This window comes from Rhinolophus hipposideros (genome assembly GCF_964194185.1).
Source record: "Rhinolophus hipposideros genome assembly, chromosome: 20".
Lineage (NCBI taxonomy): Eukaryota > Metazoa > Chordata > Mammalia > Chiroptera > Rhinolophidae > Rhinolophus > Rhinolophus hipposideros.
The window spans coordinates 19,528,341-19,547,737 of record NC_138066.1 but is presented as its reverse complement, the minus strand read 5'-3'; the positions used below and the strand labels follow the sequence as shown (position 1 = coordinate 19,547,737).

The 19,397-nt window shown below is 39.1% G+C and overlaps 1 protein-coding gene across 1 annotated transcript in view; it reads left to right on the top strand.

Moving 5' to 3' along the window:
* The window catches only part of MYO1D (myosin ID), a 285,823-nt gene that overhangs the window by 137,489 nt on the left and 128,937 nt on the right, over nucleotides 1-19,397 (top strand). The window lies entirely within an intron of this gene.

The window sequence follows — 19,397 nt, the reverse complement described above, 5'->3', positions numbered from 1 at the left end:
AATTTGTTTCCTATTTATCCCCTCTCAGATACTGTCAATAAAAAACTACTGCCACCCCTTCCCCAGCTCACTCCCATGTAAGTTGGAAGCAGATGATCTGCTCTCCTGAAAGAGCAGCAAATCCGTTGCCCGGGTGATATCTCATTACTAAGGCAACCAATTTGGTGCATCAGTGTGAATCCCAATTTTAAAAGGTAATTATGCCAAAATATGTACATGCGCTTGAGATGTGCTTAAAAGAAATCTGTTCCCCTTTGGAAGGAAAACATTTCCTGTGTTAGATGAAAGAAAGGGGGAAATCGTACTTTTATTTTTTGCTAGCTTAAATACATTTTTCAACTGAGCTCCCCCACCATGTTTAGTAAAAGAGCCTGCGTTGGTTTCTCCCTGAAACCACTTTTTTTTTTTTTTTAACTTGAGATGTTCCCGTTCCAAGACATTTCTCTCTGGAGACCTGTCACTCATAACCCAGCAGCTGTTGTCTCCATGGCAACAATTTCTGGCCCCTATAGGTGGTGGTAGGGGAAAAGACAGGAGGAAAAAAATCCATGGCTACATTTTCATTGCACTTTTCTTTTTTAATTACTGGAAGCTCAAGAGATTACTCTTTGTAAGGAATTAATTAGTGAAGGGGAAGTGATTCAATGAATACATGTTTGCATTAAATTAGAAACTTCTGAACAATCCAGTGAGGATTGCTATCCCAGACTCACATGAAAGAGCTTACGGACAGGTGGACAACCAAAAGCTTGTCTGGAGGAAGACGGCATTGCATAGGTAGCTGAAGGTGTGCACAGGCAAGTCAGACAAAATACCACTGAATCACTGCTGAGCAATTCATTTGTCTTCCTCCTCAATACAAAATTAGTGTTCACAAATAAAAAGAGCATATTTGGGTGCAGGGAGTATTTAATTACCAACCTTATTAAATAATTAAATCCCTGTAACTCATTAAGTTTCCCATTTGCTGTAGCTGCCAGGTAGCTCGGGTCTCAGATTTGTACTCAAATCCAGGAGCTACTCTTTTTTTTTTTCTTTTTTAGTTTCAGGTGTACAAAACAATATAATAGTTAGACATTTACACCCCTCACACAGTGATCAACCCCTTCCCCCAATCTACAATACTACCCCTCTGACATCATATAGAGCTGTTATAATTCCATTGACTCGATTCCCTATGCTGTACTCCACATCCTGTAACTCTATATATATATATTAAATTATAGTTGACATTCAGTAGATATGAAAGACAATTTGGGGATTACAATCGATAATGTTGTAAAGATTTGGTAGGGTATCCGATGGATACTTGTCTTATTAGGGAGACCTCTTCATCATGGATGGTGTAGATGCCTGACCACTCCAGGAACTGTTTTTGTTTGGAATTTCAAGTGTCACCGTCTCCCTTCCCACCTACAGCCCTGCTCCCGTTGCCTAGCTGTTTTGTTCCTACTTGGGTGGTTCCAATGTCCATGTATCATTTATGTAACTTCCCTCCAATCTTTTTTGAAATAATTGGGTAACAAATATTAAAGACAACGATGAAAGTATTTTGTTGTAATGGCCATTCACTACAGTAACAACGCTGATATTTTAATGTAAAATATCACCAAAAAAAGGTAATTTTTAAAACTTACTTATTTAAAAGGCTTTTCTAAAATATGTGACTTTGCCACATATTTCATTAAGCCAAGATACTTTTATCAATGACAGAATACATCGTGTTTACCAAATTAGCTACATAATACAATATACATGGTTTAAGTATGAGGGCTACAGTGTTGGGTTTTGTTTTATTCTTTTTCTTACTATAGCAAGTGTATATAACTACTACCAAGAAATCTCAGCATATCAGGAAATTGCTCATATTCGTTGCATGGCACATTTAAACACATTCTGCTTGAACTGTCAAGTTTGGCTAGCCAAAAAAAAAAGTTTATGAAATATTTAATATGTTCTGGGAAATGTATCATTCTTTATTTTATGTAGAGAGAGAGCATTCAGTTTCTCTTAATTGGGAGACATATAGTAGCTCTACTGTTTTTATTTCAACAAGTACAGAATATAAATACCTTTAATATACAAAAGGCCCTTCCAAAGAAATGAAATAAATACCTCACTAGAGAATTGAGCAAAAATATGAACTAAAAAATGGCCAGCAATCGTATTTTTACCCAGCAACTACTCAGGGTCTTGGGGTTGGTTTTTTTTAATCATAAACAGCATTGCTGAGGATATGTGTACTACTGGCCTAAAAAAAATGGTGAGAACTTTCAGGAAAGCTGTTTAACAGTCTGTTTCCAAAAAAATTAAAAATTGGGTTTACCTCCAATATAGCAATTATACTTCTAGAAATTTATACTGAGGAAATTCTTAACAATTTATGTTAAAATGTAGTTCTTTTCAACATGTCTCATGAAAGTGGAAAATAATGGAGAAGATATTAAGAAATCAGTTATATAAATTATGGTGCACCCATACAATAGAAAACTAAGCAGCCCTTAACAATGGCAAAGTAAAAAATATTGAATAACATCAAAAGTGTTCATGATAAATGTTAAGTGAAAATACCGGGGATGCCAAAAAAATGTATACACGTGACTTGTATTCATCTTTTGTTATTGGTATATATTGAGTATTACAATTTTAATACAATTTATCCTTTCTTAAAATGTGTATACATTTTTTTGGTGCCCTCTGTATATGTTAGAAAACAGGATGTTTAGTACAATTCCTTTTAAACCACATTGTTAATTCTTAGAAGTACCTATGCACATGCGTGCACACACATACCCAATATGTGTACTGAGGAGGAACCAATGAGTCATACTTTGGGGAGGACTTTTTTCATAACTAAAGAAAATCTAGGACTATTTTTATTTAGTGGTTTTTGTCAGGAAGTCTTAATGTCACCAAACATGGCTGTCCATTCAAATTTAAAACTACAAGGAGAGAGTGTATTTTTAAGAAAATTTAATTTCAAAATAAGGTATTTACTAGTCAGCTGTCCTGAGTTGATTTTATTGTATTCATATGGATACAAACACTCAAAGAAACCAAACACTCAGAGAAAATATGTTGGTGCCTAACAACCTTGGGGTACTAAAAAGGCAATCAAAGCGTTCATAATTTAAGGGTAGGTTTACAGAGTACTTTATGCACAAGCTTCTTGTGCCTTAAATGGATGCTAAACAGGAACAACACGAAGCCGTAATATTATTTCCATCTAACATTTTTAGGGAACGGTTTTTATTATGAAGTAATACGTGTTCATTATGAAATATAAAAAATGGAAAAAAATAGCATCACCCATCATCTCACCACTAAAAGGTAGCTGCTATTAATATTTTGGAATGTATCCTTCCAGCCTTTGTCCAACTCTCTTCCACACACACACACTCACACACACACACACCTTGAAAACTGAAGTCATATTGTATGCACTGTAAAAGGGTGTCCAGTACGGAAACCAGCAGAACCTGGTGACGGCTGTGGTACTCTGCCCCAAACCACTTCATTGTCATCTCCCAGGTTCCCTCCTTGACCCTCATCTGCCTCTCACTGTCGTAGTTTTCATGATGTTCATCTGTTCAGAAACTCTTCAGTCACCTACAAAATTAAGACCAGACTCTTCCAGAGTCTGGCTCCAACCAACCTCGCTGTCCATTATAACACTGTGCAGCGTCATCGTGCTTGTCACCAAATGCCCAAGCCACCTCTACCTGTGTGTGCCCTACCCTTAGCTGTCTTCCGATTAGAGTCCACCTCCTCACGAAAGCCCTGCGGGCCACGCCACTCTAAATAGAGTCACCTTTACTTCCTTCACCAGAGCCCGTTTGTCCGTCGCATGTGGCTCTCTGAGACAGTAACTTCACTGAGAGGCAGGAGCCAGCAGCTGTTAGTTTTCGGTTTGCGTAAGGTTTGTGTAAATGAAGGTGCTCACTTCATTTATTCCCAAAATGGTAGGGTTGGCTATGAGGTATATTAGGAGTAATTAGTTACTAATACTAAGTGGTTGGAGATAATTAGTATTTTATAAGTAGGAGCTGATTTCCAGGTTATTTCTATAAAATATATACTTTCTTGAGTGGGCAAGAAAGGCCCATGTCACGGATTGTACAACTCCCAGGGAGGTGTGGCACATGTGAGCCTATGTCCTGCATACGGCATGCTGTGGGAGAGGCAGGGCAGAGAACCTCACAGCTAGATGATTTATCAGAAGTTTTCCGCTCAAAATTCCTGTTGACTCTTGTAATTTCTGTAGCCTTTCCATCATCTTATTAATTTCACACATTTGTCTTATCTCCTCAATTGTTGAGATTATACATTGTTGAGGAGGTAGTACCCTTATCACTGTTCGCATTCTACCCAGGGCCCCCAGCAAAATGCCCTGTACACAGTGGCACTAGGTCGCATTTTGTCAATAGTATAATTATCACGACTCAATACTAGGTGCTTTGGGATTTGTCAAGTTTCATAGTAGTTATGTTATATATGAAAGCAAAGATATTTAATACTCAAGAGCTATTATTCACGGGCACTTAAATGAGGTATCTTCATGATACCGAGCAAATGGAGTAATTAGAAGGCACAAGAGTTATTCCCAACTGAGAAGGAGACGGTTTTCTATAGTTCTTTCTGATGGTTAAGTCAAGGAGCTATGTCTATTGTGACCTTAGTCTGGTCCATTAAATACATTCCTGAATGTGATGATCCTAGAAAACTTGTTCCATGATTTCTGTATAGGGGATAAACCTCTACAGACATGGAAACTCTGAGACTCTTGTGGGCTACCTAGCTCCTTATTCCATAATATAGTGAACTCAGTAGATTCCATGAAGGTATGAAAAAGAAGCAAGGGTTTTCTGCCCTTTGGGGGGAAAAAAAGAGTATCTGTTGGATTGTCTCTCAAGAAGAGATGTGAACTGGATCATACCCATCAGCTGCTGAGTGCAAGCCAAAGCTACATGAATTATAATATCTTATGTTGTCTTTGGCCTATGGGTTTGAATAGCCAGTTCATCTAAGGAATCTAACCAAGAGTTGGTTTCTTATACATTAATTGGAATCTGATTTTTGTTAATTTGAGAACCAATATGTAATATTGGTATATTTGAATTTGATAGAACTTCCCGGTCTAGTTTTTCTCTTCTTTCTTCTCATTCCAGTAATGGAGGAGTTATATTATTTTCACAGGCCCAGTGAAAGAAGGAATAATACATAGTAGAGTTATGGGCTCTTTTTCAGTCTGGTTGACTTCAAGAGAGTGAATAGGCTGTACTATGTCCCGTTTTCTTTAGTCACTTGATAAGATGCAGTAACACTTAGGTGTTGACTTTTGTCAAAACAAAGGAAAATAAGGCAAAAGGGCAATTTTTCTTCATGAAAAATCCTATAAGTAGAATGAACAGAAAAGTAGGAACTTAATTTAGGATATCCACATTTTTAGAGCTATCACAGAGCCAACTTACTTAAGATGAAGATTTTATGTTTTTAGTGAAATTCTTTTAATGTAAAAGGCACAGTCACTAAAAACCAGATATTTTATGCATCATGTTACTCATTGGCAAATTGGCAACATTTAAAAAAATTTTTTTTCAAGTAGAGTTGACATTCCGTATTATATTAGTTTCAGGTGTAGAGCATGGTGGTGAGACATTTATATAACTTATGAAGTGATCCCCCGATAAGTCTAGTACCACCTCTCACTATTTTTTCAAATGGATGCTTATTCGTGCAAGACTGCTCTAAAACTCTACATCAACATTGATTTTGAAATTACATTACGACTTGAGAGCTGTGTGACAGCTACCATGTATTTCTTCTTGAATCTTTCATAATTTGCTTGGTTCATTATGATAGGTGTAAGAGGATGAGCTGTCTTATTTAAGTGAGCTCTTAAACCCTAAGATTACTGAGCCCTTCTTGGATGTGAAACAGTCCGAGGGACCTGTTTTTACACATAAGTAAAGGTCTTCTTTTAAACTTAAAGATACCTAGTTTATTTAAGCCAATAAATATTCATTCATTCAACAAATGCATTTATTGGTAGGCACTCTTTGGAAATACAGTGATGAATATCATAAAAATAGTTGTTTATCCTCATGGGGCATACATTCTAGTTGAGTGAAACAAAACATAAGTCAGCAATTACAAATTGTGTAACAGTTATGAAGGAGAGGAAGGAGTGATTGGGGTTGTCATGGAGAGGACAAGTGAAATGTTTTTTAGATAGGCTGGTCAGGGACGACCTATCTGATGGTAAACCGAGACCTAAAGAATGAGAAGGATCTGACTCTAGGAAAACTCCAGGAGGAGAAGATTCGCAGAGGGAAATACATAAGCAGAGAGGCTGCAACAAGAAAGGGCTTGGACATTTTCTTTTCTTTAAGACAACCTATTTTTTTTAATTGGGAAAGGGGAACAGGACTTTATTGGAGAACAGTGTGCACTTCCAGGCCTTTTTTTTCCAAGTCAAGTTGTTGTCCTTTCAGTCTTAGTTGTGGAGGGCGCAGCTCAGCTCCAGGTCCAGTTGCCGTTTCTAGTTGCAGGGGGCGCAGCCCACCATCCCTTGCGGGAGTCGAACTAGCAACCTTGTGGTTGAGAGGACGCATTCCAACCGAGCCATTCAGGAACTCAGCGGCAGCTCAGCTCAAGGTGCCGTGTTCAATCTTAGTTGCAGGGGGCGCTGCCCACCATCCCTTGCCGGACTTAAGGAATTGAACTGACAACCTTGTGGTTGAGAGCCCACTGGCCCGTGTGGGAATCGAACCGGCAGCCTTCAGAGTTAGGAGCTTGGAGCTCTAACCACCTGAGGCACTGGGCTGGCCCTGAAAGGGCTTGGACATTTGGAAGGCTTTTTAAGCAACAGGACAACAGTGTCAGTGCTTCTGTCACTCTTTGTCATTAGTGCACATCCATGTCTTCAAGGTTCAGTGCAGCAGGGTTTGTGTCTGTGCAAGTTTTTAACTGGAATTTGGGTTTGGGTTTTCCAGAAGGACACTGGAGGGCAGCTAGCTATGGGAGAGTTCCATAAAGTATTGATCATAAACCAGTTGAGATGAATGGGGGGGGAAAGAAGGGGGGGTAGATTTTGATGATTTTAAAATATTTCCAACTTTCACATGCAGAGAGAACTGTGTAGGCAATATAACGCAGTGTTGACTGGAAAAGCAATCTGACGTTTTCTCTGAATTTAAGATATGCTCGCTCTGACTTGGCATGAAATTGCTGATTTATTATGACTGGTATATTAAAGCCTGTAGTTATATTCTTTTTACTATAGCGTATGGCTTTTGCAATCAGGTAATTGTGTGTGTGTGTGTGTGTGTGTGTGTCTGTGTGTCTGTGTGTCTGTGTCTGTGTGTCTGTGTGTGTCTGTGTCTTTTACCCTTACTTGCAAGTGGTTTTTTCCACCACTTTTTTAGAGGACACATCCTCATAAAGACTTCCAGTATTAACTCTTTATAATGCCTGCCCAGGTAGGAGCTCACTTAGATTCTGTCCACTCATGTGAGTTTGAGCCAAATAGAACATTTCTCCTGTCATATTCATGGGTTGTATCTGATAACTCATTTGTATTTCAAAAAATCCAGAGCTTTAGTGGGCGTGTCACACATCTTTAAATATGGGTAATCTACTGGAATGAACACAATCTTCTGCCATTCGTGAAGTGATTGTAAAATAAAGGCTCTCTCCTACCTGTGATTAAGTGACTGCGTCCCCATTGCCCCCTACAGAGATTACTTACATTTTAACAAAACAAGTTCATTTTACAGGCATGTATTTGATTTTACAGAAGGCCTTGCTAAGTACAGCAGCAGCGAAAGAATTCATAAAGGAAAGATTGATAGGTGTCCCTGAATAAATATTTAAAACTTCTGTTCCTAAGAAAAATACAATTGTATTGCAATGTATTCAGTTGCTGAAGAAAGAAAGAAGAGAGGAGGGGAGGGGAGGGGAGGGGAGGGGAGGGGAGGGGAGGGGAGGGGAGGGGAGGGGAGGGGAGGGGAGGGGAGGGGAGGGGAGGGGAGGGGAGGGGAGGGGGGAGAGGAGGGGCAGGGAAGAAAGACTTAAACTGGCATAGAATGTGAGGGGGAATTATTTCATACAGCCGGAAGCCTATTAGTCCTTCTCTTGGATCATCTTGCTCCTAAGTGTGGCTCCCTCTTGTGGTTGCATGCTGGCTGCTAACAATTTCAGAAGCCACGTTTCCCCCTTTTTCAAGGAGAGAGTCACTTCTAGAAATCCTTTGACATTATCTCAGAATAGTGAGAACATTTTCTTTCTCAGAAACATCTAGCAACACTCTTCTCATGTTTTATAGACATGAACCAATAACCATGGCCAGGAGATGGCAAAAGGCAAAATGCTAAGAAATCTTTGTAAATGTAATAAAAGGTTAGCTTATTTCGTATATGAAAAATCCTTACAAATCACTATGTAAAAATATGAATATGCAATGAATAAAAAAGGAATGAAGAGAGAATTCACAAAAGAAAAAACTCAAATAGCTAGTGAACTTTTAAAAGTTGGATAACATTGATAATCAAAGCAATTTAATCATGGCAACAATATATTACCCTATCAATTTCGTTCATTCTTTTTAACTATTCACTTGGTAGAGTTTGGAAATGGGTCCTTTCATGTGTGGTAGTTGAAAACATAAATGGTTCACAACAGCGATTCTGTCTCTAGAGCTTTGCCATAAATCATGTGTGCATTGTATACAGTGATACCACTAAAATATTTATAATTGCAACAAAATAGAAAATACTAAAAATATCTCACAGTAGGCAGTTGGTTAACTGAATTATACACACGTATTCTGAGTACGGGGAGGCCATTCAAAATCACATTATAAGAAGGATATTTGATCTCATGGGAAATGTGCCTGATGTAGTGAATAAAAAGCATTGCTGAGCTCTTTATGATTATTATATGATCTCAGGTTTGTATGAGATATGTATGTAACCATAAAAGAAAAATGAATACACTTGACTACATAAATTTTTTAAGACAACTTCTATATGGCAGTACACTATAAAAAATATCGAACGATCACTGACATACTGGAAAAAAATATTTAAAACAATGACAAAAGGACGATTTTCTTAACTTATAATGAGCTCATACAAATCAACTTTAAAAAGGCATAAAATTAAGAAAAGGTTAAAAAAATAAACGCATAGTTTACAAAAAAGAATTACAAATGACTGATAACTTCTATCAAGGTAGTTGAAATTTGAATAATATTCCTATTGACATCCATTTCAAATCTGTTCTTACTTGATTGGTTTATAACTAGAAATCCTCAATTTTCAAAGATTGTTATAAAATATTTCTTGGGGAAGAAATAGATTAGGTAGTAGGATTTTTTCAGATTTATAAGTACAAGGTTATGCTTCTAATAGGATTTTCAGTAGTAAAGGTAGTTACAGCTATGTGTGCAAATATAAGACCTACACATCACTGAGCAAACCTAGCATTTTATTGTATCCAGATTTTTCTCTAGATAGTAACATTTCTTTCTGTTCCACCACATTATTCTAGCATGAGCTACTTACTACTCTGATCACATGTATCATCTATTACCATGATAAACCATGCATCCAAACAACACAGGTGTGTTCTTTTTTTTTTTGTAATTGACTTATGACCAGTAACGTTATTTAATCATAGTATGTTCAACTTGGGCTGTGTAACCTTGAACTGTCGAAAAAGTATCTGTCCTTAAGAATAAGTGTACCTTTTCTTATCCTGCCATTCCCCCCATCACTTACAATCTAAGACAGGAAAGTGAAAAGAGGGAGCATATTTGATGTTCATCCTAAGTAATCCAAGGGAACTTTTTCAGGTTATTCCCTTCCCCCAACACTCTGAAATCCCCCACCACCAGGAAGCATCTTTACCCAGTATCAGCATCATAGACAGCACAGGTAACTGATGGATGTTGAGATGCAGGGAGATGTTGAGGAACACTGGTTTTAAACAAAACCCTGCTGGTACCACCTTCCATCGCCTACAGCCAGGGCCAGCCTACCAGCAAGATCTGCGCCCGTCGATTGCATTCCTCTGTACAATCAGGGTTCATAGGTCTGAAAAATGATCATTTCCCAAAGGCAAGCGTTTGCCAGCAAAAAATATAGTAGTGTATGACTTAAGGAAGATTATGTCAGTTGCATTCCCTGCCTCTTTTATGGTAAATTATTAGGAAGATTACATTACATGTAATCAGCACTATACAAATAATGTCAAGAATAACTACTTTTAAAATACCTATTTTTAAATATGTCAAGTGTCTAGTACAAAGCCTGGCACATAACAGTGAAACAATGTTTTCTCTCCCTTCCCTTAGAGCTAATAACAGTAATCAGATGAAAAACCAAAGATAGCACTTGTCCGTTCCCTGTGCACTTTTTGGATCAGGAAGAACCTTTGAAATGACATGTTTAAATGTTTGCTCATTAGCAGTAGCTGTCATGGTAGAATTTGTCAGAGCACGCTAGTACCTAGTGTACATCCTTGCTTTACAGGGGAAGAACCTAGTACCTAGTGTACATCCTTGCTTTACAGGGGAAGAACTTGAAGCCTGCCAAGTTTGACTGCCTGATTGCCCCAGTCGTCCATGGGGAATGCTGGCCTCTGCCTCCCGGGCAGGTCTCATTCCACTCCACCTGCACACAGTGCGGCCCAGGGAGCTGTCCCTCTGGGCAGGCCGGACTCCCTTGAAACAGCCTAACTCTGTGGCGGAGGAATTCAAGCATTGTTACATGGAGTTTTACCTAGTTGTGGCATTTGACCGGGTCTTATTTTGTAAGGGATTAGTTGTAGTTGTTTCCCAGTTATCGGACGTTTTGGGTTTTCCTATGACACCGTAGATGTCCCGTTTTCCTTCGTAGTCCCTACAGAAACCTCACGTACAGTAGGAATTTGGGAAATCCTTGTAGAATGAACAAACGCTCAAAATAATGCTTATGCCAAAAATTGGCATATTATTGGATGACATATCTTGACACCGCCCCCTACAAAATGAATGAGTACAATCCTGTGTACAAAGGATTCTACAGTCAAATATGGTTTTTAAAATTCTTTCGAACAAAGTTAAAATTGGTTTATTTACATAGAATTTATCAGAACTTTTTGTACACTAATGTACATCAGGAGTCTCCTAAAAGGAATTGCCGTATACAGCTTTCCCAAACTTACTAAAAATGGAACCCCTTTTTCAGGGTGCATTGCAAAGGCCCTGTCCCAGAATTCACTTTGGAACTCTATAGAAATGAACGTTAGGCTGTACCTGTGGCTGATCCTTTCAAATATCAGTTATTATATGAGTTTTTGAGTGGTCTAAGAAACCATTCAAAATTGAGATCATTTGCAAGCATCTGAAGCAAAGATGTACTGGGTTATTTTTTTAAAGGGTTTCTGCATGTTTTAGATGATAGGCATAAAGTAAGAAAAGTCAGCACATTTGTCACACAAGGAAAAAGCCCAACTGTCCCCTGACCAGGTGATGAGCCACCTTGGCATTAGATGGAGAGGGGTCTGGGGGTTGAGAGAAGGTGATAGGCGTTTTCAGACAAAGCCGAAACTTCCGCAGATGCCTCATTGGATCTGCTCAGATGCCCAAATACTTGACTAGAACTCTGTAGTTCTACATCAAAAAGCAGTTTTGAGAAAGTCTTGACTTCAGAGATTTTGAAGGTGAATTATCAGTTTTCTTCCTCCTTTATTAAGAAGGCAAACCAAACCAGAAAAAGCAACCACTTTAGTACAGCTCCACAGAGTGTTTACTTCTGAAGAAGTTTGAATCCTGAAAGGCCCATTAGACTGACTTAACCTGTTGGCTGGAGTAGCTTTATTTTCATTTGTCTTCAAAACAATTGCAATTTAGGTTTTGATAGAGTTCATGTTGAGCTGGGGGCTTCTGACAGTGATTGACCAAGAGGTTCAATTGCTTCTTGAAGTTATAATTTTATAAGGGGGTTGTCAAATCATGGCATCATAGTAAAGCAATCATTAATAGGCAACAATTGTATGCACAAAAGAAATGCTAGGCTAATGGATCTGGACAAGGCCATAAACAAATTTTTGAGTCCTAAATGAAGGTTCACAAGTCAACTAACTTGACAGGTTAGTCTACCAGACCAAGGTAAAGCTGCTCAGTGGTGGTGATTTCTAAATTACACTCCACCAGGCATACACTACCCCACATACACACCCTGGTTAAATTCACCAGGACAGCTTATAATGATCAAGCTCATGTGTGCTTTTTTTTTTTCCTGTCTCTGTCTTTATTTTAATGGTTTCACATTTGTTCACTGACTAAATATTTGGTTACTTCATTACTTCTTAATTTTCCCCTAGGTCTTCTCAAAATGCTATTCATTTATCTGTAAAACTAAGGAATTTTGTATCAAGAATTATGCTAAGAACCTACAAAATATATCCACTGGGTCTTGTTTTCTTCTTGGTACATATTTAAACTGCTATTTAAAAAAAAAAAATCACCAGCATTTTAACAATACAACCTCAGCTCTTGATTCGTTTTGGTCCCTCCTAGCGATATTTGAGTTGAAGAGGCATAATTCAGGAAGATTTTTCTGTCTTTGAACCTTTCTTTAAAATAACTCCTAGAATGGGCCAAGCCTTCATCAATGAATCATGAAGTTTCCCAACTAGGATACAACTGTCATATTCTAACCTGATGGGGAATGTGGATACCAGAGATAGAATTTGTGTATTTTACAGTTTGCTCAGAGTTCAACCTGGTACCTAAATTCTCTTCTACCACAACTCTTTAATACCCATAAACTGTGAGAACTCGGCCAGAACAACGATATGGGGAACGTAAGGTTAGAAATAAAAGAAAGCTGCTTCTCCCAAAAGTTGTCTCTACGTATGGAGGTCCTGGGAAGCTAAAATTTTGACAGATTCTCATTGTGGAAACCAAGAGAATATCCAATTCAGGGCACAGGCAGAAAGAGCCCAACATCTAGAATGACTAGAAAAGAAAAAGGCAGGAGGGGCAAGGCGTGGAGAACTAGGGGGGAAAAGGAAAGCTGGCCTGTGTGTATTTCGGAGACTAAACTAAAGATATGCAATTGACCTACTTATTAACAGAGTATAACCTAGAATCCTACATCTTTTGCAAAGTATATCTTGTACTTTAATGACTGCCAGATGTTGCTTTGACATGCCTGACCACTGAGGAAGTATGCACCAGAGGAAAACATGGTAGAATTAAGATGGCATTATAAAACCTCTGGTTAAGCATGACAGATTGTGTTTCTATCCATGCCCTCTCAAAATCTCTAAATGGGCAGTAAGGGATAAAAATTGGAGAAACCCACAAGGACAAATAGAACCATAGTGGAAACAATAGCAGACAAGAGGCATCAACATAATTTTGGAAGTAAGTGAATGTGTGGTTGCTCCCCCAAGGAGGGGGAGAAAGCTGAACTCTAAGTGCCTGTGGAGAAGAAGGCAGACAAGCAAGACAGTTCACCAAACCATAGAGCTCTAGAAAGATTCAGGACTGGGAGGGACCAGGTACCTCTAGGCAGGGGTGAGGAGTGGAGCTGAAGGAACAGATTGTTTGAAAAATCTCTATGAAGACGAATTAGACACCCAGGTCTCCTCCCAAGCCTCACAAAGCCAGGTGTTTCTGGTGGAGGACAAGAAGTTACGCTGAAGAAATTGAAACAGACAAGCTCTATCTAGGCTTGGAGACACCAGGCGCAGTGGAAGAGAGGAGTCAGGAACCCTACTGAAACGAAGGAAATGAAGTAAGAATCTAAATACTAAAGATTCCTCTCATCCCCTTTCACTCAGAATTCTAGCAGCAAAGAGAAACCGTTTAAGATATGGACGTTCAAGGGCCCCCCACAGATGGTTGGTCCCCATCTAATCACCCTATAGCAAAGTTTACCATGCACATCGCCCCGACACAGAGCTTCCAAGTGGCACTTCACTCTTCAGTGAATGGGCGGCCAGGCGTCCCCAGGCATTTGAGGAAGGCTTCTCACACAAAAGGCCGGGGCCAAGACAGACGGAAGAGGGAATTTGGAGGTGACAGACACGATGCAGTGAACAGCGTCTTCAGTAACATTGATTCATATACTCAGAGAGGAAAGATGACATGCTACTCTTGCAAAACATGGTTTTAAAAGGAACACATGGAGAACAAGAATGAGCTCTTGAAACGAAAACGTAACAGCCGAAGTGCAAGATTCAATTTTGGACTTGGAAGATGGAGTTGAAAGCATTCATTTATTCCCGTAAATACTGTTGAGTGGCTGCTGTCCTTGGCATTGTGCTAGGCCGTGGAGATTTACCAGTGAGCAAAAGAGGCGAAGAACCCTGGCCTAACAGAGCTTCCATTGCAGTGGGGCGAGAGTATAAACAATATAATAACATGTAAATTACATGACAGGTTGGAAGGTGTTAAGAGCTGGAGGCAAGAGCAAACATAGGACACGGGAAGGAGACTGGAGAGTACCAGGAGGGGAGGGACAAGTTGGAGTAGTAAGTAGGGCCGATCTCATTGGGAAGGTGACAACTGAGCAAAGACTCGGAGAGGGTGAGGACGTTGGCCGTGTGATGTCTGGGGGAAGATCATTCCAGAAAGACAATTAGCGCAAGGTCCTGAGAAAAGAGGGCGCCGGGCCTCCGCGCCTGTCCAGGGTACAGCAGGGGGCCCGGTGTGGCTGGACTGAAGGGAGAGAATGGCGAGGTGGGGTTGGGAGGTAACAGGACCAGATCGTGTGGGCCTCAAGGCCACAGAAGGGACCTCTGAGGGAAATGGAGCGCTGTGGCAGTTTTAAGCAGAGAAGTGATGTGACCTGACTTTGGATTTAAAAGGATCACTCCGGCTGCTGTGGTGAGAATGGACTGTAGGGGGTAAAAGTATTGAAGAGAGGAACTGGATCCAAAATTGAATAGCAAGGAGAGGTGCAGTGTTGCTCTAATGTTCAATCTTTATACCTGAGTTATTCCCTCTGAGTCGGCCTGTTTGCCTCTGTCCTCTTTTCTACCTAAGAAATCGCTTGCCCTCTCCTTTGTCAGTCTGCCCTCTGCCTTACCTCTTCTGCTTAACTTCCCCTCCCAGGTCTGTTACATCGCTTTCAGGTTTCAGTTTCCACTCTCTTGCATCGTATCCTAAAGCATAAAATGTCTGGTTGGTTCCACTTTTCGTGTTACTGTTGTTTTAGTGAGGGCCCCCTTCTGCTCCCTTGTTGTTGTTTTTCTGCTGAACCTCTTGGTATATGCAAACATTTGCTAATTGAACATAACATTTAATTTTCTGCTTTCTGATGCTCCATCATCAGGCAGAATCCTCTACAGAGGTAAGCTTTGTATAGCACTTGAAAAACCCAACAGTTTAAGCTGCTTTAAACAAAGAGGGAAGTGGAAAAATCTGTTTTTATACCTTAAATTCCAACCTGCAGATCCTGATGGGAAAATCAACAACAACCCTCCCACACACGCAGATATACAAACTTCTATGGGAGCATATCTGTTTAAACCAAATATGCTTAGATTATAAGAAAAAATACATGAATCATGTTTTGCAGAGAATCATTTTCCTCTCGTTTTTCAATGCTACTTTTTCTCTGATGTTAAAAAATAAAGCCTAAGGGACTTTTGATAAAGTTGATGTAACAGCATATACTTCCTTGCCCCCAAATTTGCTGAAATTAACCAAAAAAAAAAAAAATGTAAAAATAACAAAGAACATGCCATCAGTCCTGAAACCGAGAAAAGATCTCAGCTTCATACCATAAACTGGGAAGTGTTGTCCAGAAAAAGAAAAACTGGACCAAATTGAAAGAAGGTGCTAAAAAAATCAATATGCTCTTCAAAGAGAAAACTGCAATGTGGAAAAGTACAAGGAGGGAATTCTGAGAAGTCTCACTGCTTTTGAAGGTTCTGGCATTAAGTATAAAGGTATGCCAAAGGGAAGGCTTGGAATAACCCACACCTCCGTTGGGGACCCTTTCTTTCTTCAGCAAGACATCCCCCAGGCAAGAGCCCAGAAGGTCTGCCATCTTTCCTGCCTCTGATATATCAATATGTGAGTGAGGAATTGGGGAAGGATCTGCTAGGAATAATTATTACAGTTGAACCAAGGAACAGCTCCTTAGAACATGGGGGGAAACAGAATATTTGTCCCCAACCAAGCCAAAAGCCTGCGATACATCCCAGACAGTGAAGCAAATTTCTGATGCATTTATTTCATTTGTATTAAGGAAGGAACTCAGTGGCCCCTACCCAAAGGCCCAGCTCTCTCTCCACTCCTCTTGGGCAGTTGAAAGACTGACTAAGTGATATAACTCATGGGCATTCAGTCCATAGTATCAGTAGAAGAATAATACCCAAACACTATTTAGGGTAAATGGCATGCTGAGAAGGAATGCTCACATTCATTAAAGAGTTTCCAGGTCATACTGACATGTGACTACGGCAAAAAACCTGCACGTACCAAAAAAAAAAAGTATCACAGCCTACTAAACAAAGATTTCAAATAGTTATAACAACCAATGCATACTGAGTTCCAACTACCCACAGGCACTGTTTTAAGTTTTTCGTGTATATTAACTCCTTTCATCCTCAGAACAGCACTACAAAATAAGCACCTTTATCATCCCCATTTTGTAGATAAGAAAGTTAAGGCGTGTGGGGTTAAGAAGCTTTCCCAGGTTTACTCAGCTGGTGAAAGCGGGGCCAGGATTTAAACACACGCAGCCTGAGTCCAGAGCCTGTTCTCAGCTACTCTACTGTTATGCATTGGTTGTTGTGACTATTTGAAATCTTTGTCTTCACTGCTACTTTTTTTTTTTTTTGTATGTGCAGATTTTTTCCCTTAGTCACATGTCAGTGTGACCTGGAATCCCTTTAATGAAATGAGCCAGTCCTTCTCAGCGTGCCATTTACCCCAATACACTGACATTTTAGGCAACTGCTTTGTACTCTCAAGGAAATTAAAGAGAATGGAAATTTACCAGCCATGCACCATTTCTTGGAATCTACTGGAGGGAAGAAAACCGAGAAAAAGAAAGACATAAGTCCAGGAATCAGGGATCCAACACGGAAGAGTAGTTTTAAAAGTCCCAGCATAGGAACTGTGCCGTGGGCCTAAAAAACATAAGGACACAGAATATCAAAGAAAAAAATTCAGTTGATGTGCTTGACAGTTGAAAAATTATTGCTAATCATTCGATGGGTCTGTTAGAGCATTTGGCAAAAATTAGCAGTAAGTATATTGAAAATAAAGCAGACTTTTAAAATGAGATAGTTATTAACTATAAGTAAAAACAAATTTACATGACCAAGTAATGGAAGGGTAGTCGTATACGCCTTAGCAGAGTGATAAACCAAAATTATATGTAATAGGTAATATAGTATATATGCATATGTTATGTAAGTTATTTGTGCAATATATAATATAGTTCATGTAACAAGGTAAACACTATCAACTTTAAAATTTTAAATGTAATTATTATTGGGATGATAAAGGAAAGGTAAAAATAATGGTGAAAGAGCTATATCACCAACTTCTGTAATTTGGATGGTGCCTAACAGGATCAACCAAGAAAGAGCAGTATATGTATATTATTTGCAAAAACCAAAAGAAGCAGTTGAAATAGTTTGCATGGAATGAGACTATGACGTGGGGGAGGTGGAGATTAGGTGGGTGAGGGGAAGGGGCGGCCATCTTTCCTACAGCATTTTTTACTATTTGATTTTTCAACTATACAAAACCCAAATAAACCAAGAACACAGATGAAATTTTAAAGGCTGTGAAATAAAAACCTATGCCTTAAAAAGCACATACTTATAAAATGGGTTTTTTTTTTCAAATTACTGGAGAATCTAACCAAAAACATGTTAATAAAAAGCTCTGTAAAACACAATGAAAATTAAAGATTGGTTTCCTATATAAACGTGGCTCCAGGGTGTCTTAATTTCCTTGCTTAAAAAAAAAAAAAAAAGGCAATAAACAGTATGAAACTTTAAAAATGTGTTTTCTTTAAGAAATTGAATCACAGACTTCCACCCTGTAATTGTATTCTTTTGGTTTTTCAAGATACTAAAGAAGGGACCTTTATTTTAGCACTTGGGTGGAGGCGGGACAAAGCCATCTGTATGATTCGGCTACAAGGAAGAGAGCCATTTTGACTAAAAAGGGTTTCTGTACTGATGCCACATGCAGAGATGACTTAGTTTTCATTGCCTCGTTGTCTTTAAATATTCTGTTTATATGTGAACTCTAGGTCCCCATGACAAATTGCTCCTATGTTATGTTTCTATCCCGTATCATGTTTTTTTCTGACCTCTTAGTTCCTCTTTGGGGTCCTCTGATGACCTCCTCACATGTAGTGTGCAAATCTATCTGTATTGTGCAGCAGACTGAAAAAGGAGAACACTACAAACATGGTTAGTTTAGGAGTCTTCATGAAGGCCTAAGACGACTGAAGAAAAGAGGCATTGCATGAGTTGTTCTGAGAGAAACTGGTGGGCATAGGTGGGGATTTAAGAAGAAATAAAAGAAACCTGAGGGAATCTGGAGAAGTCATATGGTGGGCTTTGAACTAGAGATTGCAAATCTGGGTCTTGAGAGGCCAGAGCTGAGAGGAAGTCATAGCATCAATCTAAGAATTGGAACTGTCGTTTAAGGAGCAGCAGTAAATATCAACTGGAGCATGATGGCAGTGTGCACAAGGAAGGAGTCTGTTGAACAAAGCAATTAGAGTAGTTTGGGGCGTTAGAGACTGTAGCAGCAGAAAAGGAGAAGAAAAGGATTTATACTGGAAATACTGTAAAAGAAAGAGTTAGGTTAGTGGTGGAGAGTATATATAGGGGAAGAGCCAATGATGAATTGAAGATTACATCAGATTTCTTTTTACTTGAGAGATTGAGAAGTATGGGAACCTGGACAAATAATCCTGAAAAAAATATATAAATACCTCTGACTTCCCTTTGCTTGGATAAAGCTGACACTGAGACCTTTATGTATTACCTAATTGATTTCTGAGCACAGAAAAAAATTTAACAAGAATTCATATGGTATCAGTCATTTGTTTTACCCTTTCCGCAGGAATACATCTAAATTCTTGTGAGTTTACGTAGCACCGGGGAGACGGGCTGCACAAGCTGTGCATGAATTAGTTTGTAAATCCAATGTGATGTCACACTAGTGGTCAATGTGTATAATCTGTGTAAAACTAGGTTTCATAGAGAACTATAGATGTTGATGGCTTTTGGTTCTGACTCATCTTGTTTCCTTAACATTCTCAAAATATTAATCCACAGATACTTGTATTTTGGCTTTCTCTTTTCCTGACTGTAAAGTTAAAAACAGGACTGTGCTTCAAACTCAGCACACATTCCAG